The following is a 17,288-nucleotide window of genomic DNA, read 5'->3' as shown; positions in this document are numbered from 1 at the left end:
ATACTTGTTTTAGAGCTGCCTGTAAACGGTAGACCACCTGACACCTCAAATGAAAATGATTGGCTTTCCAGTTCGTTTTTTTTTTTTGTTGTTTTTTTTTTTTAAGTTTTCTTCTTCTCTTGTGTTTAAATGTCTGTGGTTACTGTCTTTATAATAGAAACTTAAGCTAAAAAGCTTACAGCACCTAGTATTCCCAGGCAGTCTCCCATCCAAGTACTAACTAGGCCCAACTCTTCTTCGCTTCCGAGATCAGACGGGATCGGGCTTTCAAGGAGTGGTATGGCCGTAAGCGATCACTGCTGGCTGTAGAAGACTATTTCTATATACTCTTCTAAGAGTAATACTTGTTTTAGAGCTGCCTGTAAACGGTAGACCACCTGACACCTCAAATGAAAATGATTGGCTTTCCAGTTCGTTTTTTTTTTTTTTTTAAGTTTTCTTCTTCTCTTGTGTTTAAATGACTGTGGTTACTGTCTTTATAATAGAAACTTAAGCTAAAAAGCTTACAGCACCTAGTATTCCCAGGCAGTCTCCCATCCAAGTACTAACTAGGCCCAACTCTTCTTCGCTTCCGAGATCAGACGGGATCAGGCTTTCAAGGAGTGGTATGGCCGTAAGCGATCACTGCTGGCTGTAGAAGACTATTTCTATATACTCTTCTAAGAGTAATACTTGTTTTAGAGCTGCCTGTAAACGGTAGACCACCTGACACCTCAAATGAAAATGATTGGCTTTCCAGTTCGTTTTTTTTTTTTTGTCGTTGTTTTTTTTTAAGTTTTCTTCTTCTCTTGTGTTTAAATGACTGTGGTTACTGTCTTTATAATAGAAACTTAAGCTAAAAAGCTTACAGCACCTAGTATTCCCAGGCAGTCTCCCATCCAAGTACTAACTAGGCCCAACTCTTCTTCGCTTCCGAGATCAGACGGGATCGGGCTTTCAAGGAGTGGTATGGCCGTAAGCGATCACTGCTGGCTGTAGAAGACTATTTCTATATACTCTTCTAAGAGTAATACTTGTTTTAGAGCTGCCTGTAAACGGTAGACCACCTGACACCTCAAATGAAAATGATTGGCTTTCCAGTTCGTTTTTTTTTTTTGTTGTTTTTTTTTTTTAAGTTTTCTTCTTCTCTTGTGTTTAAATGACTGTGGTTACTGTCTTTATAATAGAAACTTAAGCTAAAAAGCTTACAGCACCTAGTATTCCCAGGCAGTCTCCCATCCAAGTACTAACTAGGCCCAACTCTTCTTCGCTTCCGAGATCAGACGGGATCGGGCTTTCAAGGAGTGGTATGGCCGTAAGCGATCACTGCTGGCTGTAGAAGACTATTTCTATATACTCTTCTAAGAGTAATACTTGTTTTAGAGCTGCCTGTAAACGGTAGACCACCTGACACCTCAACTGAAAATGATTGGCTTTCCAGTTCGTTTTTTTTTTTTTGTTGTTGTTTTTTTTTAAGTTTTCTTCTTCTCTTGTGTTTAAATGACTGTGGTTACTGTCTTTATAATAGAAACTTAAGCTAAAAAGCTTACAGCACCTAGTATTCCCAGGCAGTCTCCCATCCAAGTACTAACTAGGCCCAACTCTTCTTCGCTTCCGAGATCAGACGGGATCGGGCTTTCAAGGAGTGGTATGGCCGTAAGCGATCACTGCTGGCTGTAGAAGACTATTTCTATATACTCTTCTAAGAGTAATACTTGTTTTAGAGCTGCCTGTAAACGGTAGACCACCTGACACCTCAAATGAAAATGATTGGCTTTCCAGTTCGTTTTTTTTTTTTGTTGTTTTTTTTTTTTAAGTTTTCTTCTTCTCTTGTGTTTAAATGACTGTGGTTACTGTCTTTATAATAGAAACTTAAGCTAAAAAGCTTACAGCACCTAGTATTCCCAGGCAGTCTCCCATCCAAGTACTAACTAGGCCCAACTCTTCTTCGCTTCCGAGATCAGACGGGATCGGGCTTTCAAGGAGTGGTATGGCCGTAAGCGATCACTGCTGGCTGTAGAAGACTATTTCTATATACTCTTCTAAGAGTAATACTTGTTTTAGAGCTGCCTGTAAACGGTAGACCACCTGACACCTCAAATGAAAATGATTGGCTTTCCAGTTCGTTTTTTTTTTTTTTTTAAGTTTTCTTCTTCTCTTGTGTTTAAATGACTGTGGTTACTGTCTTTATAATAGAAACTTAAGCTAAAAAGCTTACAGCACCTAGTATTCCCAGGCAGTCTCCCATCCAAGTACTAACTAGGCCCAACTCTTCTTCGCTTCCGAGATCAGACGGGATCAGGCTTTCAAGGAGTGGTATGGCCGTAAGCGATCACTGCTGGCTGTAGAAGACTATTTCTATATACTCTTCTAAGAGTAATACTTGTTTTAGAGCTGCCTGTAAACGGTAGACCACCTGACACCTCAAATGAAAATGATTGGCTTTCCAGTTCGTTTTTTTTTTTTTTGTCGTTGTTTTTTTTAAGTTTTCTTCTTCTCTTGTGTTTAAATGACTGTGGTTACTGTCTTTATAATAGAAACTTAAGCTAAAAAGCTTACAGCACCTAGTATTCCCAGGCAGTCTCCCATCCAAGTACTAACTAGGCCCAACTCTTCTTCGCTTCCGAGATCAGACGGGATCGGGCTTTCAAGGAGTGGTATGGCCGTAAGCGATCACTGCTGGCTGTAGAAGACTATTTCTATATACTCTTCTAAGAGTAATACTTGTTTTAGAGCTGCCTGTAAACGGTAGACCACCTGACACCTCAAATGAAAATGATTGGCTTTCCAGTTCGTTTTTTTTTTTGTTGTTTTTTTTTTTTTAAGTTTTCTTCTTCTCTTGTGTTTAAATGACTGTGGTTACTGTCTTTATAATAGAAACTTAAGCTAAAAAGCTTACAGCACCTAGTATTCCCAGGCAGTCTCCCATCCAAGTACTAACTAGGCCCAACTCTTCTTCGCTTCCGAGATCAGACGGGATCGGGCTTTCAAGGAGTGGTATGGCCGTAAGCGATCACTGCTGGCTGTAGAAGACTATTTCTATATACTCTTCTAAGAGTAATACTTGTTTTAGAGCTGCCTGTAAACGGTAGACCACCTGACACCTCAAATGAAAATGATTGGCTTTCCAGTTCGTTTTTTTTTTTTTTTTAAGTTTTCTTCTTCTCTTGTGTTTAAATGACTGTGGTTACTGTCTTTATAATAGAAACTTAAGCTAAAAAGCTTACAGCACCTAGTATTCCCAGGCAGTCTCCCATCCAAGTACTAACTAGGCCCAACTCTTCGTCGCTTCCGAGATCAGACGGGATCGGGCTTTCAAGGAGTGGTATGGCCGTAAGCGATCACTGCTGGCTGTAGAAGACTATTTCTATATACTCTTCTAAGAGTAATACTTGTTTTAGAGCTGCCTGTAAACGGTAGACCACCTGACACCTCAAATGAAAATGATTGGCTTTCCAGTTCGTTTTTTTTTTTTGTCGTTGTTTTTTTTTAAGTTTTCTTCTTCTCTTGTGTTTAAATGACTGTGGTTACTGTCTTTATAATAGAAACTTAAGCTAAAAAGCTTACAGCACCTAGTATTCCCAGGCAGTCTCCCATCCAAGTACTAACTAGGCCCAACTCTTCTTCGCTTCCGAGATCAGACGGGATCGGGCTTTCAAGGAGTGGTATGGCCGTAAGCGATCACTGCTGGCTGTAGAAGACTATTTCTATATACTCTTCTAAGAGTAATACTTGTTTTAGAGCTGCCTGTAAACGGTAGACCACCTGACACCTCAAATGAAAATGATTGGCTTTCCAGTTCGTTTTTTTTTTTGTTGTTTTTTTTTTTAAGTTTTCTTCTTCTCTTGTGTTTAAATGACTGTGGTTACTGTCTTTATAATAGAAACTTAAGCTAAAAAGCTTACAGCACCTAGTATTCCCAGGCAGTCTCCCATCCAAGTACTAACTAGGCCCAACTCTTCTTCGCTTCCGAGATCAGACGGGATCGGGCTTTCAAGGAGTGGTATGGCCGTAAGCGATCACTGCTGGCTGTAGAAGACTATTTCTATATACTCTTCTAAGAGTAATACTTGTTTTAGAGCTGCCTGTAAACGGTAGACCACCTGACACCTCAAATGAAAATGATTGGCTTTCCAGTTCGTTTTTTTTTTTTTTTAAGTTTTCTTCTTCTCTTGTGTTTAAATGACTGTGGTTACTGTCTTTATAATAGAAACTTAAGCTAAAAAGCTTACAGCACCTAGTATTCCCAGGCAGTCTCCCATCCAAGTACTAACTAGGCCCAACTCTTCTTCGCTTCCGAGATCAGACGGGATCGGGCTTTCAAGGAGTGGTATGGCCGTAAGCGATCACTGCTGGCTGTAGAAGACTATTTCTATATACTCTTCTAAGAGTAATACTTGTTTTAGAGCTGCCTGTAAACGGTAGACCACCTGACACCTCAAATGAAAATGATTGGCTTTCCAGTTCGTTTTTTTTTTTTTTTTTAAGTTTTCTTCTTCTCTTGTGTTTAAATGACTGTGGTTACTGTCTTTATAATAGAAACTTAAGCTAAAAAGCTTACAGCACCTAGTATTCCCAGGCAGTCTCCCATCCAAGTACTAACTAGGCCCAACTCTTCTTCGCTTCCGAGATCAGACGGGATCAGGCTTTCAAGGAGTGGTATGGCCGTAAGCGATCACTGCTGGCTGTAGAAGACTATTTCTATATACTCTTCTAAGAGTAATACTTGTTTTAGAGCTGCCTGTAAACGGTAGACCACCTGACACCTCAAATGAAAATGATTGGCTTTCCAGTTCGTTTTTTTTTTTTTGTCGTTGTTTTTTTTTAAGTTTTCTTCTTCTCTTGTGTTTAAATGACTGTGGTTACTGTCTTTATAATAGAAACTTAAGCTAAAAAGCTTACAGCACCTAGTATTCCCAGGCAGTCTCCCATCCAAGTACTAACTAGGCCCAACTCTTCTTCGCTTCCGAGATCAGACGGGATCGGGCTTTCAAGGAGTGGTATGGCCGTAAGCGATCACTGCTGGCTGTAGAAGACTATTTCTATATACTCTTCTAAGAGTAATACTTGTTTTAGAGCTGCCTGTAAACGGTAGACCACCTGACACCTCAAATGAAAATGATTGGCTTTCCAGTTCGTTTTTTTTTTTTGTTGTTTTTTTTTTTTAAGTTTTCTTCTTCTCTTGTGTTTAAATGACTGTGGTTACTGTCTTTATAATAGAAACTTAAGCTAAAAAGCTTACAGCACCTAGTATTCCCAGGCAGTCTCCCATCCAAGTACTAACTAGGCCCAACTCTTCTTCGCTTCCGAGATCAGACGGGATCGGGCTTTCAAGGAGTGGTATGGCCGTAAGCGATCACTGCTGGCTGTAGAAGACTATTTCTATATACTCTTCTAAGAGTAATACTTGTTTTAGAGCTGCCTGTAAACGGTAGACCACCTGACACCTCAAATGAAAATGATTGGCTTTCCAGTTCGTTTTTTTTTTTTTTTTAAGTTTTCTTCTTCTCTTGTGTTTAAATGACTGTGGTTACTGTCTTTATAATAGAAACTTAAGCTAAAAAGCTTACAGCACCTAGTATTCCCAGGCAGTCTCCCATCCAAGTACTAACTAGGCCCAACTCTTCTTCGCTTCCGAGATCAGACGGGATCGGGCTTTCAAGGAGTGGTATGGCCGTAAGCGATCACTGCTGGCTGTAGAAGACTATTTCTATATACTCTTCTAAGAGTAATACTTGTTTTAGAGCTGCCTGTAAACGGTAGACCACCTGACACCTCAAATGAAAATGATTGGCTTTCCAGTTCGTTTTTTTTTTTTTGTTGTTGTTTTTTTTTAAGTTTTCTTCTTCTCTTGTGTTTAAATGACTGTGGTTACTGTCTTTATAATAGAAACTTAAGCTAAAAAGCTTACAGCACCTAGTATTCCCAGGCAGTCTCCCATCCAAGTACTAACTAGGCCCAACTCTTCTTCGCTTCCGAGATCAGACGGGATCGGGCTTTCAAGGAGTGGTATGGCCGTAAGCGATCACTGCTGGCTGTAGAAGACTATTTCTATATACTCTTCTAAGAGTAATACTTGTTTTAGAGCTGCCTGTAAACGGTAGACCACCTGACACCTCAAATGAAAATGATTGGCTTTCCAGTTCGTTTTTTTTTTTTGTTGTTTTTTTTTTTTAAGTTTTCTTCTTCTCTTGTGTTTAAATGACTGTGGTTACTGTCTTTATAATAGAAACTTAAGCTAAAAAGCTTACAGCACCTAGTATTCCCAGGCAGTCTCCCATCCAAGTACTAACTAGGCCCAACTCTTCTTCGCTTCCGAGATCAGACGGGATCGGGCTTTCAAGGAGTGGTATGGCCGTAAGCGATCACTGCTGGCTGTAGAAGACTATTTCTATATACTCTTCTAAGAGTAATACTTGTTTTAGAGCTGCCTGTAAACGGTAGACCACCTGACACCTCAAATGAAAATGATTGGCTTTCCAGTTCGTTTTTTTTTTTTTTTGTTGTTTTTTCTTCTCTTGTGTTTAAATGACTGTGGTTACTGTCTTTATAATAGAAGCTTAAGCTAAAAAGCTTACAGCACCTAGTATTCCCAGACAGTCTCCCATCCAAGTACTAACTAGGCCCAACTCTTCTTCGCTTCCGAGATCAGACGAGATCGGGCTTTCAAGGAGTGGTATGGCCGTAAGCGATCACTGCTGGCTGTAGAAGACTATTTCTATATACTCTTCTAAGAGTAATACTTGTTTTAGAGCTGCCTGTAAACGGTAGACCACCTGACACCTCAAATGAAAATGATTGGCTTTCCAGTTCGTTTTTTTTTTTTTTTGTTGTTTTTTCTTCTCTTGTGTTTAAATGACTGTGGTTACTGTCTTTATAATAGAAACTTAAGCTAAAAAGCTTACAGCACCTAGTATTCCCAGGCAGTCTCCCATCCAAGTACTAACTAGGCCCAACTCTTCTTCGCTTCCGAGATCAGACGGGATCAGGCTTTCAAGGAGTGGTATGGCCGTAAGCGATCACTGCTGGCTGTAGAAGACTATTTCTATATACTCTTCTAAGAGTAATACTTGTTTTAGAGCTGCCTGTAAACGGTAGACCACCTGACACCTCAAATGAAAATGATTGGCTTTCCAGTTCGTTTTTTTTTTTTTGTCGTTGTTTTTTTTTAAGTTTTCTTCTTCTCTTGTGTTTAAATGACTGTGGTTACTGTCTTTATAATAGAAACTTAAGCTAAAAAGCTTACAGCACCTAGTATTCCCAGGCAGTCTCCCATCCAAGTACTAACTAGGCCCAACTCTTCTTCGCTTCCGAGATCAGACGGGATCGGGCTTTCAAGGAGTGGTATGGCCGTAAGCGATCACTGCTGGCTGTAGAAGACTATTTCTATATACTCTTCTAAGAGTAATACTTGTTTTAGAGCTGCCTGTAAACGGTAGACCACCTGACACCTCAAATGAAAATGATTGGCTTTCCAGTTCGTTTTTTTTTTTTTGTCGTTGTTTTTTTTTAAGTTTTCTTCTTCTCTTGTGTTTAAATGACTGTGGTTACTGTCTTTATAATAGAAACTTAAGCTAAAAAGCTTACAGCACCTAGTATTCCCAGGCAGTCTCCCATCCAAGTACTAACTAGGCCCAACTCTTCTTCGCTTCCGAGATCAGACGGGATCGGGCTTTCAAGGAGTGGTATGGCCGTAAGCGATCACTGCTGGCTGTAGAAGACTATTTCTATATACTCTTCTAAGAGTAATACTTGTTTTAGAGCTGCCTGTAAACGGTAGACCACCTGACACCTCAAATGAAAATGATTGGCTTTCCAGTTCGTTTTTTTTTTTTGTTGTTTTTTTTTTTTAAGTTTTCTTCTTCTCTTGTGTTTAAATGACTGTGGTTACTGTCTTTATAATAGAAACTTAAGCTAAAAAGCTTACAGCACCTAGTATTCCCAGGCAGTCTCCCATCCAAGTACTAACTAGGCCCAACTCTTCTTCGCTTCCGAGATCAGACGGGATCGGGCTTTCAAGGAGTGGTATGGCCGTAAGCGATCACTGCTGGCTGTAGAAGACTATTTCTATATACTCTTCTAAGAGTAATACTTGTTTTAGAGCTGCCTGTAAACGGTAGACCACCTGACACCTCAAATGAAAATGATTGGCTTTCCAGTTCGTTTTTTTTTTTTTTTTTTTGTTTTTTTTAAGTTTTCTTCTTCTCTTGTGTTTAAATGACTGTGGTTACTGTCTTTATAATAGAAACTTAAGCTAAAAAGCTTACAGCACCTAGTATTCCCAGGCAGTCTCCCATCCAAGTACTAACTAGGCCCAACTCTTCTTCGCTTCCGAGATCAGACAAGATCGGGCTTTCAAGGAGTGGTATGGCCGTAAGCGATCACTGCTGGCTGTAGAAGACTATTTCTATATACTCTTCTAAGAGTAATACTTGTTTTAGAGCTGCCTGTAAACGGTAGACCACCTGACACCTCAAATGAAAATGATTGGCTTTCCAGTTCGTTTTTTTTTTTTTGTCGTTGTTTTTTTTTAAGTTTTCTTCTTCTCTTGTGTTTAAATGACTGTGGTTACTGTCTTTATAATAGAAACTTAAGCTAAAAAGCTTACAGCACCTAGTATTCCCAGGCAGTCTCCCATCCAAGTACTAACTAGGCCCAACTCTTCTTCGCTTCCGAGATCAGACGGGATCGGGCTTTCAAGGAGTGGTATGGCCGTAAGCGATCACTGCTGGCTGTAGAAGACTATTTCTATATACTCTTCTAAGAGTAATACTTGTTTTAGAGCTGCCTGTAAACGGTAGACCACCTGACACCTCAAATGAAAATGATTGGCTTTCCAGTTCGTTTTTTTTTTTTTTTTTTTTGTTTTTTTTAAGTTTTCTTCTTCTCTTGTGTTTAAATGACTGTGGTTACTGTCTTTATAATAGAAACTTAAGCTAAAAAGCTTACAGCACCTTGTATTCCCAGGCAGTCTCCCATCCAAGTACTAACTAGGCCCAACTCTTCTTCGCTTCCGAGATCAGACGAGATCGGGCTTTCAAGGAGTGGTATGGCCGTAAGCGATCACTGCTGGCTGTAGAAGACTATTTCTATATACTCTTCTAAGAGTAATACTTGTTTTAGAGCTGCCTGTAAACGGTAGACCACCTGACACCTCAAATGAAAATGATTGGCTTTCCAGTTCGTTTTTTTTTTTTTGTCGTTGTTTTTTTTTAAGTTTTCTTCTTCTCTTGTGTTTAAATGACTGTGGTTACTGTCTTTATAATAGAAACTTAAGCTAAAAAGCTTACAGCACCTAGTATTCCCAGGCAGTCTCCCATCCAAGTACTAACTAGGCCCAACTCTTCTTCGCTTCCGAGATCAGACGGGATCGGGCTTTCAAGGAGTGGTATGGCCGTAAGCGATCACTGCTGGCTGTAGAAGACTATTTCTATATACTCTTCTAAGAGTAATACTTGTTTTAGAGCTGCCTGTAAACGGTAGACCACCTGACACCTCAAATGAAAATGATTGGCTTTCCAGTTCGTTTTTTTTTTTGTTGTTTTTTTTTTTTAAGTTTTCTTCTTCTCTTGTGTTTAAATGACTGTGGTTACTGTCTTTATAATAGAAACTTAAGCTAAAAAGCTTACAGCACCTAGTATTCCCAGGCAGTCTCCCATCCAAGTACTAACTAGGCCCAACTCTTCTTCGCTTCCGAGATCAGACGGGATCGGGCTTTCAAGGAGTGGTATGGCCGTAAGCGATCACTGCTGGCTGTAGAAGACTATTTCTATATACTCTTCTAAGAGTAATACTTGTTTTAGAGCTGCCTGTAAACGGTAGACCACCTGACACCTCAAATGAAAATGATTGGCTTTCCAGTTCGTTTTTTTTTTTTTTTTTAAGTTTTCTTCTTCTCTTGTGTTTAAATGACTGTGGTTACTGTCTTTATAATAGAAACTTAAGCTAAAAAGCTTACAGCACCTAGTATTCCCAGGCAGTCTCCCATCCAAGTACTAACTAGGCCCAACTCTTCTTCGCTTCCGAGATCAGACGGGATCGGGCTTTCAAGGAGTGGTATGGCCGTAAGCGATCACTGCTGGCTGTAGAAGACTATTTCTATATACTCTTCTAAGAGTAATACTTGTTTTAGAGCTGCCTGTAAACGGTAGACCACCTGACACCTCAAATGAAAATGATTGGCTTTCCAGTTCGTTTTTTTTTTTTGTTGTTGTTTTTTTTAAGTTTTCTTCTTCTCTTGTGTTTAAATGACTGTGGTTACTGTCTTTATAATAGAAACTTAAGCTAAAAAGCTTACAGCACCTAGTATTCCCAGGCAGTCTCCCATCCAAGTACTAACTAGGCCCAACTCTTCTTCGCTTCCGAGATCAGACGGGATCGGGCTTTCAAGGAGTGGTATGGCCGTAAGCGATCACTGCTGGCTGTAGAAGACTATTTCTATATACTCTTCTAAGAGTAATACTTGTTTTAGAGCTGCCTGTAAACGGTAGACCACCTGACACCTCAAATGAAAATGATTGGCTTTCCAGTTCGTTTTTTTTTTTTGTTGTTTTTTTTTTTTAAGTTTTCTTCTTCTCTTGTGTTTAAATGACTGTGGTTACTGTCTTTATAATAGAAACTTAAGCTAAAAAGCTTACAGCACCTAGTATTCCCAGGCAGTCTCCCATCCAAGTACTAACTAGGCCCAACTCTTCTTCGCTTCCGAGATCAGACGGGATCGGGCTTTCAAGGAGTGGTATGGCCGTAAGCGATCACTGCTGGCTGTAGAAGACTATTTCTATATACTCTTCTAAGAGTAATACTTGTTTTAGAGCTGCCTGTAAACGGTAGACCACCTGACACCTCAAATGAAAATGATTGGCTTTCCAGTTCGTTTTTTTTTTTTTTGTCGTTGTTTTTTTTTAAGTTTTCTTCTTCTCTTGTGTTTAAATGACTGTGGTTACTGTCTTTATAATAGAAACTTAAGCTAAAAAGCTTACAGCACCTAGTATTCCCAGGCAGTCTCCCATCCAAGTACTAACTAGGCCCAACTCTTCTTCGCTTCCGAGATCAGACGGGATCGGGCTTTCAAGGAGTGGTATGGCCGTAAGCGATCACTGCTGGCTGTAGAAGACTATTTCTATATACTCTTCTAAGAGTAATACTTGTTTTAGAGCTGCCTGTAAACGGTAGACCACCTGACACCTCAAATGAAAATGATTGGCTTTCCAGTTCGTTTTTTTTTTTGTTGTTTTTTTTTTTTAAGTTTTCTTCTTCTCTTGTGTTTAAATGACTGTGGTTACTGTCTTTATAATAGAAACTTAAGCTAAAAAGCTTACAGCACCTAGTATTCCCAGGCAGTCTCCCATCCAAGTACTAACTAGGCCCAACTCTTCTTCGCTTCCGAGATCAGACGGGATCGGGCTTTCAAGGAGTGGTATGGCCGTAAGCGATCACTGCTGGCTGTAGAAGACTATTTCTATATACTCTTCTAAGAGTAATACTTGTTTTAGAGCTGCCTGTAAACGGTAGACCACCTGACACCTCAAATGAAAATGATTGGCTTTCCAGTTCGTTTTTTTTTTTTTTTTTAAGTTTTCTTCTTCTCTTGTGTTTAAATGACTGTGGTTACTGTCTTTATAATAGAAACTTAAGCTAAAAAGCTTACAGCACCTAGTATTCCCAGGCAGTCTCCCATCCAAGTACTAACTAGGCCCAACTCTTCTTCGCTTCCGAGATCAGACGGGATCGGGCTTTCAAGGAGTGGTATGGCCGTAAGCGATCACTGCTGGCTGTAGAAGACTATTTCTATATACTCTTCTAAGAGTAATACTTGTTTTAGAGCTGCCTGTAAACGGTAGACCACCTGACACCTCAAATGAAAATGATTGGCTTTCCAGTTCGTTTTTTTTTTTTTGTTGTTGTTTTTTTTTAAGTTTTCTTCTTCTCTTGTGTTTAAATGACTGTGGTTACTGTCTTTATAATAGAAACTTAAGCTAAAAAGCTTACAGCACCTAGTATTCCCAGGCAGTCTCCCATCCAAGTACTAACTAGGCCCAACTCTTCTTCGCTTCCGAGATCAGACGGGATCGGGCTTTCAAGGAGTGGTATGGCCGTAAGCGATCACTGCTGGCTGTAGAAGACTATTTCTATATACTCTTCTAAGAGTAATACTTGTTTTAGAGCTGCCTGTAAATGGTAGACCACCTGACACCTCAAATGAAAATGATTGGCTTTCCAGTTCGTTTTTTTTTTTTGTTGTTTTTTTTTTTTAAGTTTTCTTCTTCTCTTGTGTTTAAATGACTGTGGTTACTGTCTTTATAATAGAAACTTAAGCTAAAAAGCTTACAGCACCTAGTATTCCCAGGCAGTCTCCCATCCAAGTACTAACTAGGCCCAACTCTTCTTCGCTTCCGAGATCAGACGGGATCGGGCTTTCAAGGAGTGGTATGGCCGTAAGCGATCACTGCTGGCTGTAGAAGACTATTTCTATATACTCTTCTAAGAGTAATACTTGTTTTAGAGCTGCCTGTAAACGGTAGACCACCTGACACCTCAAATGAAAATGATTGGCTTTCCAGTTCGTTTTTTTTTTTTGTTGTTTTTTTTTTTTTAAGTTTTCTTCTTCTCTTGTGTTTAAATGACTGTGGTTACTGTCTTTATAATAGAAACTTAAGCTAAAAAGCTTACAGCACCTAGTATTCCCAGGCAGTCTCCCATCCAAGTACTAACTAGGCCCAACTCTTCTTCGCTTCCGAGATCAGACGGGATCGGGCTTTCAAGGAGTGGTATGGCCGTAAGCGATCAGTGCTGGCTGTAGAAGACTATTTCTATATACTCTTCTAAGAGTAATACTTGTTTTAGAGCTGCCTGTAAACGGTAGACCACCTGACACCTCAAATGAAAATGATTGGCTTTCCAGTTCGTTTTTTTTTTTGTTGTTTTTTTTTTTTAAGTTTTCTTCTTCTCTTGTGTTTAAATGACTGTGGTTACTGTCTTTATAATAGAAACTTAAGCTAAAAAGCTTACAGCACCTAGTATTCCCAGGCAGTCTCCCATCCAAGTACTAACTAGGCCCAACTCTTCTTCGCTTCCGAGATCAGACGGGATCGGGCTTTCAAGGAGTGGTATGGCCGTAAGCGATCACTGCTGGCTGTAGAAGACTATTTCTATATACTCTTCTAAGAGTAATACTTGTTTTAGAGCTGCCTGTAAACGGTAGACCACCTGACACCTCAAATGAAAATGATTGGCTTTCCAGTTCGTTTTTTTTTTTTTTTTAAGTTTTCTTCTTCTCTTGTGTTTAAATGACTGTGGTTACTGTCTTTATAATAGAAACTTAAGCTAAAAAGCTTACAGCACCTAGTATTCCCAGGCAGTCTCCCATCCAAGTACTAACTAGGCCCAACTCTTCTTCGCTTCCGAGATCAGACGGGATCGGGCTTTCAAGGAGTGGTATGGCCGTAAGCGATCACTGCTGGCTGTAGAAGACTATTTCTATATACTCTTCTAAGAGTAATACTTGTTTTAGAGCTGCCTGTAAACGGTAGACCACCTGACACCTCAAATGAAAATGATTGGCTTTCCAGTTCGTTTTTTTTTTTTGTTGTTTTTTTTTTTTAAGTTTTCTTCTTCTCTTGTGTTTAAATGACTGTGGTTACTGTCTTTATAATAGAAACTTAAGCTAAAAAGCTTACAGCACCTAGTATTCCCAGGCAGTCTCCCATCCAAGTACTAACTAGGCCCAACTCTTCTTCGCTTCCGAGATCAGACGGGATCGGGCTTTCAAGGAGTGGTATGGCCGTAAGCGATCACTGCTGGCTGTAGAAGACTATTTCTATATACTCTTCTAAGAGTAATACTTGTTTTAGAGCTGCCTGTAAACGGTAGACCACCTGACACCTCAAATGAAAATGATTGGCTTTCCAGTTCGTTTTTTTTTTTTTTTTAAGTTTTCTTCTTCTCTTGTGTTTAAATGACTGTGGTTACTGTCTTTATAATAGAAACTTAAGCTAAAAAGCTTACAGCACCTAGTATTCCCAGGCAGTCTCCCATCCAAGTACTAACTAGGCCCAACTCTTCTTCGCTTCCGAGATCAGACGGGATCAGGCTTTCAAGGAGTGGTATGGCCGTAAGCGATCACTGCTGGCTGTAGAAGACTATTTCTATATACTCTTCTAAGAGTAATACTTGTTTTAGAGCTGCCTGTAAACGGTAGACCACCTGACACCTCAAATGAAAATGATTGGCTTTCCAGTTCGTTTTTTTTTTTTTGTCGTTGTTTTTTTTTAAGTTTTCTTCTTCTCTTGTGTTTAAATGACTGTGGTTACTGTCTTTATAATAGAAACTTAAGCTAAAAAGCTTACAGCACCTAGTATTCCCAGGCAGTCTCCCATCCAAGTACTAACTAGGCCCAACTCTTCTTCGCTTCCGAGATCAGACGGGATCGGGCTTTCAAGGAGTGGTATGGCCGTAAGCGATCACTGCTGGCTGTAGAAGACTATTTCTATATACTCTTCTAAGAGTAATACTTGTTTTAGAGCTGCCTGTAAACGGTAGACCACCTGACACCTCAAATGAAAATGATTGGCTTTCCAGTTCGTTTTTTTTTTTGTTGTTTTTTTTTTTTAAGTTTTCTTCTTCTCTTGTGTTTAAATGACTGTGGTTACTGTCTTTATAATAGAAACTTAAGCTAAAAAGCTTACAGCACCTAGTATTCCCAGGCAGTCTCCCATCCAAGTACTAACTAGGCCCAACTCTTCTTCGCTTCCGAGATCAGACGGGATCGGGCTTTCAAGGAGTGGTATGGCCGTAAGCGATCACTGCTGGCTGTAGAAGACTATTTCTATATACTCTTCTAAGAGTAATACTTGTTTTAGAGCTGCCTGTAAACGGTAGACCACCTGACACCTCAAATGAAAATGATTGGCTTTCCAGTTCGTTTTTTTTTTTTTGTTGTTGTTTTTTTTTAAGTTTTCTTCTTCTCTTGTGTTTAAATGACTGTGGTTACTGTCTTTATAATAGAAACTTAAGCTAAAAAGCTTACAGCACCTAGTATTCCCAGGCAGTCTCCCATCCAAGTACTAACTAGGCCCAACTCTTCTTCGCTTCCGAGATCAGACGAGATCGGGCTTTCAAGGAGTGGTATGGCCGTAAGCGATCACTGCTGGCTGTAGAAGACTATTTCTATATACTCTTCTAAGAGTAATACTTGTTTTAGAGCTGCCTGTAAACGGTAGACCACCTGACACCTCAAATGAAAATGATTGGCTTTCCAGTTCGTTTTTTTTTTTTGTTGTTTTTTTCTTCTCTTGTGTTTAAATGACTGTGGTTACTGTCTTTATAATAGAAACTTAAGCTAAAAAGCTTACAGCACCTAGTATTCCCAGGCAGTCTCCCATCCAAGTACTAACTAGGCCCAACTCTTCTTCGCTTCCGAGATCAGACGGGATCGGGCTTTCAAGGAGTGGTATGGCCGTAAGCGATCACCGCTGGCTGTAGAAGACTATTTCTATATACTCTTCTAAGAGTAGTACTTGTTTTAGAGCTGCCTGTAAACGGTAGACCACCTGACACCTCAAATGAAAATGATTGGCTTTCCAGTTCGTTTTTTTTTTTTGTTGTTTTTTTCTTCTCTTGTGTTTAAATGACTGTGGTTACTGTCTTTATAATAGAAACTTAAGCTAAAAAGCTTACAGCACCTAGTATTCCCAGGCAGTCTCCTATCCAAGTACTAACTAGGCCCAACTCTTCTTCGCTTCCGAGATCAGACGGGATCGGGCTTTCAAGGAGTGGTATGGCCGTAAGCGATCACTGCTGGCTGTAGAAGACTATTTCTATATACTCTTCTAAGAGTAATACTTGTTTTAGAGCTGCCTGTAAACGGTAGACCACCTGACACCTCAAATGAAAATGATTGGCTTTCCAGATCGTTTTTTTTTTTTTTTGTTGTTGTTTTTTTAAGTTTTCTTCTTCTCTTGTGTTTAAATGACTGTGGTTACTGTCTTTATAATAGAAACTTAAGCTAAAAAGCTTACAGCACCTAGTATTCCCAGGCAGTCTCCCATCCAAGTACTAACTAGGCCCAACTCTTCTTCGCTTCCGAGATCAGACGAGATCGGGCTTTCAAGGAGTGGTATGGCCGTAAGCAATCACTGCTGGCTGTAGAAGACTATTTCTATATACTCTTCTAAGAGTAATACTTGTTTTAGAGCTGCCTGTAAACGGTAGACCACCTGACACCTCAAATGAAAATGATTGGCTTTCCAGTTCGTTTTTTTTTTTTTTGTTGTTTTTTTCTTCTCTTGTGTTTAAATGACTGTGGTTACTGTCTTTATAATAGAAACTTAAGCTAAAAAGCTTACAGCACCTAGTATTCCCAGGCAGTCTCCCATCCAAGTACTAACTAGGCCCAACTCTTCTTCGCTTCCGAGATCAGACGGGATCGGGCTTTCAAGGAGTGGTATGGCCATAAGCGATCACTGCTGGCTGTAGAAGACTATTTCTATATACTCTTCTAAGAGTAATACTTGTTTTAGAGCTGCCTGTAAACGGTAGACCACCTGACACCTCAAATGAAAATGATTGGCTTTCCAGTTCGTTTTTTTTTTTTGTTGTTTTTTTCTTCTCTTGTGTTTAAATGACTGTGGTTACTGTCTTTATAATAGAAACTTAAGCTAAAAAGCTTACAGCACCTAGTATTCCCAGGCAGTCTCCCATCCAAGTACTAACTAGGCCCAACTCTTCTTCGCTTCCGAGATCAGACAGGATCGGGCTTTCAAGGAGTGGTATGGCCATAAGCGATCACTGCTGGCTGTAGAAGACTATTTCTATATACTCTTCTAAGAGTAATACTTGTTTTAGAGCTGCCTGTAAACGGTAGACCACCTGACACCTCAAATGAAAATGATTGGCTTTCCAGTTCGTTTTTTTTTTTTTTTTAAGTTTTCTTCTTCTCTTGTGTTTAAATGACTGTGGTTACTGTCTTTATAATAGAAACTTAAGCTAAAAAGCTTACAGCACCTAGTATTCCCAGGCAGTCTCCCATCCAAGTACTAACTAGGCCCAACTCTTCTTCGCTTCCGAGATCAGACGGGATCAGGCTTTCAAGGAGTGGTATGGCCGTAAGCGATCACTGCTGGCTGTAGAAGACTATTTCTATATACTCTTCTAAGAGTAATACTTGTTTTAGAGCTGCCTGTAAACGGTAGACCACCTGACACCTCAAATGAAAATGATTGGCTTTCCAGTTCGTTTTTTTTTTTTTGTCGTTGTTTTTTTTTAAGTTTTCTTCTTCTCTTGTGTTTAAATGACTGTGGTTACTGTCTTTA

At 39.7% G+C, this 17,288-nt stretch overlaps 47 non-coding genes and 4 pseudogenes across 47 annotated transcripts; all 51 read right to left on the bottom strand.

The window, feature by feature from the left end:
• Positions 1-172: 172 nt before the first annotated feature.
• Positions 173-291, bottom strand: LOC136683698 (5S ribosomal RNA). Its single transcript, XR_010799239.1, has one exon. It is a non-coding gene; the product is annotated as a 5S ribosomal RNA (ribosomal RNA).
• Positions 292-500: 209 nt separating this feature from the next.
• On the bottom strand, positions 501-619 carry LOC136683783 (5S ribosomal RNA). The gene has a single exon (XR_010799320.1). It is a non-coding gene; the product is annotated as a 5S ribosomal RNA (ribosomal RNA).
• A 222-nt stretch (positions 620-841) lies between these two features.
• Positions 842-960, bottom strand: LOC136683697 (5S ribosomal RNA). The gene has a single exon (XR_010799238.1). It is a non-coding gene; the product is annotated as a 5S ribosomal RNA (ribosomal RNA).
• A 221-nt stretch (positions 961-1,181) lies between these two features.
• LOC136683696 (5S ribosomal RNA) lies at positions 1,182-1,300 on the bottom strand. The gene has a single exon (XR_010799237.1). It is a non-coding gene; the product is annotated as a 5S ribosomal RNA (ribosomal RNA).
• Positions 1,301-1,522: 222 nt separating this feature from the next.
• On the bottom strand, positions 1,523-1,641 carry LOC136683695 (5S ribosomal RNA). Its single transcript, XR_010799236.1, has one exon. It is a non-coding gene; the product is annotated as a 5S ribosomal RNA (ribosomal RNA).
• Positions 1,642-1,862: 221 nt separating this feature from the next.
• On the bottom strand, positions 1,863-1,981 carry LOC136683694 (5S ribosomal RNA). The gene has a single exon (XR_010799235.1). It is a non-coding gene; the product is annotated as a 5S ribosomal RNA (ribosomal RNA).
• A 209-nt stretch (positions 1,982-2,190) lies between these two features.
• LOC136683780 (5S ribosomal RNA) lies at positions 2,191-2,309 on the bottom strand. The gene has a single exon (XR_010799318.1). It is a non-coding gene; the product is annotated as a 5S ribosomal RNA (ribosomal RNA).
• A 222-nt stretch (positions 2,310-2,531) lies between these two features.
• LOC136683693 (5S ribosomal RNA) lies at positions 2,532-2,650 on the bottom strand. Its single transcript, XR_010799234.1, has one exon. It is a non-coding gene; the product is annotated as a 5S ribosomal RNA (ribosomal RNA).
• A 221-nt stretch (positions 2,651-2,871) lies between these two features.
• On the bottom strand, positions 2,872-2,990 carry LOC136683692 (5S ribosomal RNA). Its single transcript, XR_010799233.1, has one exon. It is a non-coding gene; the product is annotated as a 5S ribosomal RNA (ribosomal RNA).
• Positions 2,991-3,199: 209 nt separating this feature from the next.
• On the bottom strand, positions 3,200-3,318 carry LOC136683794 (5S ribosomal RNA; annotated as a pseudogene).
• A 221-nt stretch (positions 3,319-3,539) lies between these two features.
• On the bottom strand, positions 3,540-3,658 carry LOC136683691 (5S ribosomal RNA). Its single transcript, XR_010799232.1, has one exon. It is a non-coding gene; the product is annotated as a 5S ribosomal RNA (ribosomal RNA).
• Positions 3,659-3,877: 219 nt separating this feature from the next.
• On the bottom strand, positions 3,878-3,996 carry LOC136683689 (5S ribosomal RNA). The gene has a single exon (XR_010799230.1). It is a non-coding gene; the product is annotated as a 5S ribosomal RNA (ribosomal RNA).
• Positions 3,997-4,204: 208 nt separating this feature from the next.
• Positions 4,205-4,323, bottom strand: LOC136683688 (5S ribosomal RNA). The gene has a single exon (XR_010799229.1). It is a non-coding gene; the product is annotated as a 5S ribosomal RNA (ribosomal RNA).
• Positions 4,324-4,533: 210 nt separating this feature from the next.
• LOC136683779 (5S ribosomal RNA) lies at positions 4,534-4,652 on the bottom strand. Its single transcript, XR_010799317.1, has one exon. It is a non-coding gene; the product is annotated as a 5S ribosomal RNA (ribosomal RNA).
• Positions 4,653-4,874: 222 nt separating this feature from the next.
• Positions 4,875-4,993, bottom strand: LOC136683686 (5S ribosomal RNA). The gene has a single exon (XR_010799228.1). It is a non-coding gene; the product is annotated as a 5S ribosomal RNA (ribosomal RNA).
• A 221-nt stretch (positions 4,994-5,214) lies between these two features.
• On the bottom strand, positions 5,215-5,333 carry LOC136683685 (5S ribosomal RNA). Its single transcript, XR_010799227.1, has one exon. It is a non-coding gene; the product is annotated as a 5S ribosomal RNA (ribosomal RNA).
• Positions 5,334-5,542: 209 nt separating this feature from the next.
• On the bottom strand, positions 5,543-5,661 carry LOC136683684 (5S ribosomal RNA). The gene has a single exon (XR_010799226.1). It is a non-coding gene; the product is annotated as a 5S ribosomal RNA (ribosomal RNA).
• A 222-nt stretch (positions 5,662-5,883) lies between these two features.
• LOC136683843 (5S ribosomal RNA) lies at positions 5,884-6,002 on the bottom strand. Its single transcript, XR_010799369.1, has one exon. It is a non-coding gene; the product is annotated as a 5S ribosomal RNA (ribosomal RNA).
• A 221-nt stretch (positions 6,003-6,223) lies between these two features.
• Positions 6,224-6,342, bottom strand: LOC136683842 (5S ribosomal RNA). Its single transcript, XR_010799368.1, has one exon. It is a non-coding gene; the product is annotated as a 5S ribosomal RNA (ribosomal RNA).
• A 208-nt stretch (positions 6,343-6,550) lies between these two features.
• On the bottom strand, positions 6,551-6,669 carry LOC136683789 (5S ribosomal RNA). The gene has a single exon (XR_010799326.1). It is a non-coding gene; the product is annotated as a 5S ribosomal RNA (ribosomal RNA).
• Positions 6,670-6,877: 208 nt separating this feature from the next.
• LOC136683778 (5S ribosomal RNA) lies at positions 6,878-6,996 on the bottom strand. The gene has a single exon (XR_010799316.1). It is a non-coding gene; the product is annotated as a 5S ribosomal RNA (ribosomal RNA).
• A 222-nt stretch (positions 6,997-7,218) lies between these two features.
• Positions 7,219-7,337, bottom strand: LOC136683841 (5S ribosomal RNA). The gene has a single exon (XR_010799367.1). It is a non-coding gene; the product is annotated as a 5S ribosomal RNA (ribosomal RNA).
• Positions 7,338-7,559: 222 nt separating this feature from the next.
• On the bottom strand, positions 7,560-7,678 carry LOC136683840 (5S ribosomal RNA). Its single transcript, XR_010799366.1, has one exon. It is a non-coding gene; the product is annotated as a 5S ribosomal RNA (ribosomal RNA).
• A 221-nt stretch (positions 7,679-7,899) lies between these two features.
• On the bottom strand, positions 7,900-8,018 carry LOC136683839 (5S ribosomal RNA). Its single transcript, XR_010799365.1, has one exon. It is a non-coding gene; the product is annotated as a 5S ribosomal RNA (ribosomal RNA).
• Positions 8,019-8,239: 221 nt separating this feature from the next.
• Positions 8,240-8,358, bottom strand: LOC136683799 (5S ribosomal RNA; annotated as a pseudogene).
• A 222-nt stretch (positions 8,359-8,580) lies between these two features.
• On the bottom strand, positions 8,581-8,699 carry LOC136683837 (5S ribosomal RNA). The gene has a single exon (XR_010799363.1). It is a non-coding gene; the product is annotated as a 5S ribosomal RNA (ribosomal RNA).
• A 222-nt stretch (positions 8,700-8,921) lies between these two features.
• On the bottom strand, positions 8,922-9,040 carry LOC136683804 (5S ribosomal RNA; annotated as a pseudogene).
• A 222-nt stretch (positions 9,041-9,262) lies between these two features.
• Positions 9,263-9,381, bottom strand: LOC136683836 (5S ribosomal RNA). The gene has a single exon (XR_010799362.1). It is a non-coding gene; the product is annotated as a 5S ribosomal RNA (ribosomal RNA).
• Positions 9,382-9,601: 220 nt separating this feature from the next.
• LOC136683835 (5S ribosomal RNA) lies at positions 9,602-9,720 on the bottom strand. The gene has a single exon (XR_010799361.1). It is a non-coding gene; the product is annotated as a 5S ribosomal RNA (ribosomal RNA).
• A 210-nt stretch (positions 9,721-9,930) lies between these two features.
• Positions 9,931-10,049, bottom strand: LOC136683834 (5S ribosomal RNA). The gene has a single exon (XR_010799360.1). It is a non-coding gene; the product is annotated as a 5S ribosomal RNA (ribosomal RNA).
• A 220-nt stretch (positions 10,050-10,269) lies between these two features.
• Positions 10,270-10,388, bottom strand: LOC136683833 (5S ribosomal RNA). Its single transcript, XR_010799359.1, has one exon. It is a non-coding gene; the product is annotated as a 5S ribosomal RNA (ribosomal RNA).
• Positions 10,389-10,609: 221 nt separating this feature from the next.
• LOC136683832 (5S ribosomal RNA) lies at positions 10,610-10,728 on the bottom strand. The gene has a single exon (XR_010799358.1). It is a non-coding gene; the product is annotated as a 5S ribosomal RNA (ribosomal RNA).
• Positions 10,729-10,951: 223 nt separating this feature from the next.
• LOC136683831 (5S ribosomal RNA) lies at positions 10,952-11,070 on the bottom strand. Its single transcript, XR_010799357.1, has one exon. It is a non-coding gene; the product is annotated as a 5S ribosomal RNA (ribosomal RNA).
• A 220-nt stretch (positions 11,071-11,290) lies between these two features.
• LOC136683830 (5S ribosomal RNA) lies at positions 11,291-11,409 on the bottom strand. The gene has a single exon (XR_010799356.1). It is a non-coding gene; the product is annotated as a 5S ribosomal RNA (ribosomal RNA).
• A 210-nt stretch (positions 11,410-11,619) lies between these two features.
• Positions 11,620-11,738, bottom strand: LOC136683829 (5S ribosomal RNA). Its single transcript, XR_010799355.1, has one exon. It is a non-coding gene; the product is annotated as a 5S ribosomal RNA (ribosomal RNA).
• Positions 11,739-11,960: 222 nt separating this feature from the next.
• On the bottom strand, positions 11,961-12,079 carry LOC136683827 (5S ribosomal RNA). Its single transcript, XR_010799354.1, has one exon. It is a non-coding gene; the product is annotated as a 5S ribosomal RNA (ribosomal RNA).
• A 221-nt stretch (positions 12,080-12,300) lies between these two features.
• On the bottom strand, positions 12,301-12,419 carry LOC136683825 (5S ribosomal RNA). The gene has a single exon (XR_010799352.1). It is a non-coding gene; the product is annotated as a 5S ribosomal RNA (ribosomal RNA).
• Positions 12,420-12,641: 222 nt separating this feature from the next.
• On the bottom strand, positions 12,642-12,760 carry LOC136683824 (5S ribosomal RNA). The gene has a single exon (XR_010799351.1). It is a non-coding gene; the product is annotated as a 5S ribosomal RNA (ribosomal RNA).
• A 220-nt stretch (positions 12,761-12,980) lies between these two features.
• LOC136683823 (5S ribosomal RNA) lies at positions 12,981-13,099 on the bottom strand. The gene has a single exon (XR_010799350.1). It is a non-coding gene; the product is annotated as a 5S ribosomal RNA (ribosomal RNA).
• Positions 13,100-13,308: 209 nt separating this feature from the next.
• LOC136683822 (5S ribosomal RNA) lies at positions 13,309-13,427 on the bottom strand. Its single transcript, XR_010799349.1, has one exon. It is a non-coding gene; the product is annotated as a 5S ribosomal RNA (ribosomal RNA).
• Positions 13,428-13,648: 221 nt separating this feature from the next.
• LOC136683821 (5S ribosomal RNA) lies at positions 13,649-13,767 on the bottom strand. The gene has a single exon (XR_010799348.1). It is a non-coding gene; the product is annotated as a 5S ribosomal RNA (ribosomal RNA).
• Positions 13,768-13,976: 209 nt separating this feature from the next.
• On the bottom strand, positions 13,977-14,095 carry LOC136683777 (5S ribosomal RNA). The gene has a single exon (XR_010799315.1). It is a non-coding gene; the product is annotated as a 5S ribosomal RNA (ribosomal RNA).
• Positions 14,096-14,317: 222 nt separating this feature from the next.
• On the bottom strand, positions 14,318-14,436 carry LOC136683820 (5S ribosomal RNA). Its single transcript, XR_010799347.1, has one exon. It is a non-coding gene; the product is annotated as a 5S ribosomal RNA (ribosomal RNA).
• A 220-nt stretch (positions 14,437-14,656) lies between these two features.
• LOC136683819 (5S ribosomal RNA) lies at positions 14,657-14,775 on the bottom strand. Its single transcript, XR_010799346.1, has one exon. It is a non-coding gene; the product is annotated as a 5S ribosomal RNA (ribosomal RNA).
• Positions 14,776-14,997: 222 nt separating this feature from the next.
• Positions 14,998-15,116, bottom strand: LOC136683775 (5S ribosomal RNA). Its single transcript, XR_010799313.1, has one exon. It is a non-coding gene; the product is annotated as a 5S ribosomal RNA (ribosomal RNA).
• Positions 15,117-15,322: 206 nt separating this feature from the next.
• On the bottom strand, positions 15,323-15,441 carry LOC136683818 (5S ribosomal RNA). The gene has a single exon (XR_010799345.1). It is a non-coding gene; the product is annotated as a 5S ribosomal RNA (ribosomal RNA).
• Positions 15,442-15,647: 206 nt separating this feature from the next.
• Positions 15,648-15,766, bottom strand: LOC136683690 (5S ribosomal RNA). Its single transcript, XR_010799231.1, has one exon. It is a non-coding gene; the product is annotated as a 5S ribosomal RNA (ribosomal RNA).
• A 222-nt stretch (positions 15,767-15,988) lies between these two features.
• LOC136683774 (5S ribosomal RNA) lies at positions 15,989-16,107 on the bottom strand. Its single transcript, XR_010799312.1, has one exon. It is a non-coding gene; the product is annotated as a 5S ribosomal RNA (ribosomal RNA).
• Positions 16,108-16,315: 208 nt separating this feature from the next.
• Positions 16,316-16,434, bottom strand: LOC136683748 (5S ribosomal RNA). Its single transcript, XR_010799288.1, has one exon. It is a non-coding gene; the product is annotated as a 5S ribosomal RNA (ribosomal RNA).
• Positions 16,435-16,640: 206 nt separating this feature from the next.
• On the bottom strand, positions 16,641-16,759 carry LOC136683796 (5S ribosomal RNA; annotated as a pseudogene).
• Positions 16,760-16,968: 209 nt separating this feature from the next.
• Positions 16,969-17,087, bottom strand: LOC136683776 (5S ribosomal RNA). Its single transcript, XR_010799314.1, has one exon. It is a non-coding gene; the product is annotated as a 5S ribosomal RNA (ribosomal RNA).
• Between the last annotated feature and the right edge of the window lie 201 nt (positions 17,088-17,288).

Source organism: Hoplias malabaricus, unplaced genomic scaffold (genome assembly GCF_029633855.1).
Source record: "Hoplias malabaricus isolate fHopMal1 unplaced genomic scaffold, fHopMal1.hap1 scaffold_255, whole genome shotgun sequence".
Classification (NCBI taxonomy): Eukaryota; Metazoa; Chordata; class Actinopteri; order Characiformes; family Erythrinidae; genus Hoplias; species Hoplias malabaricus.
This window is presented reverse-complemented; position numbering and strand designations above follow the sequence as displayed.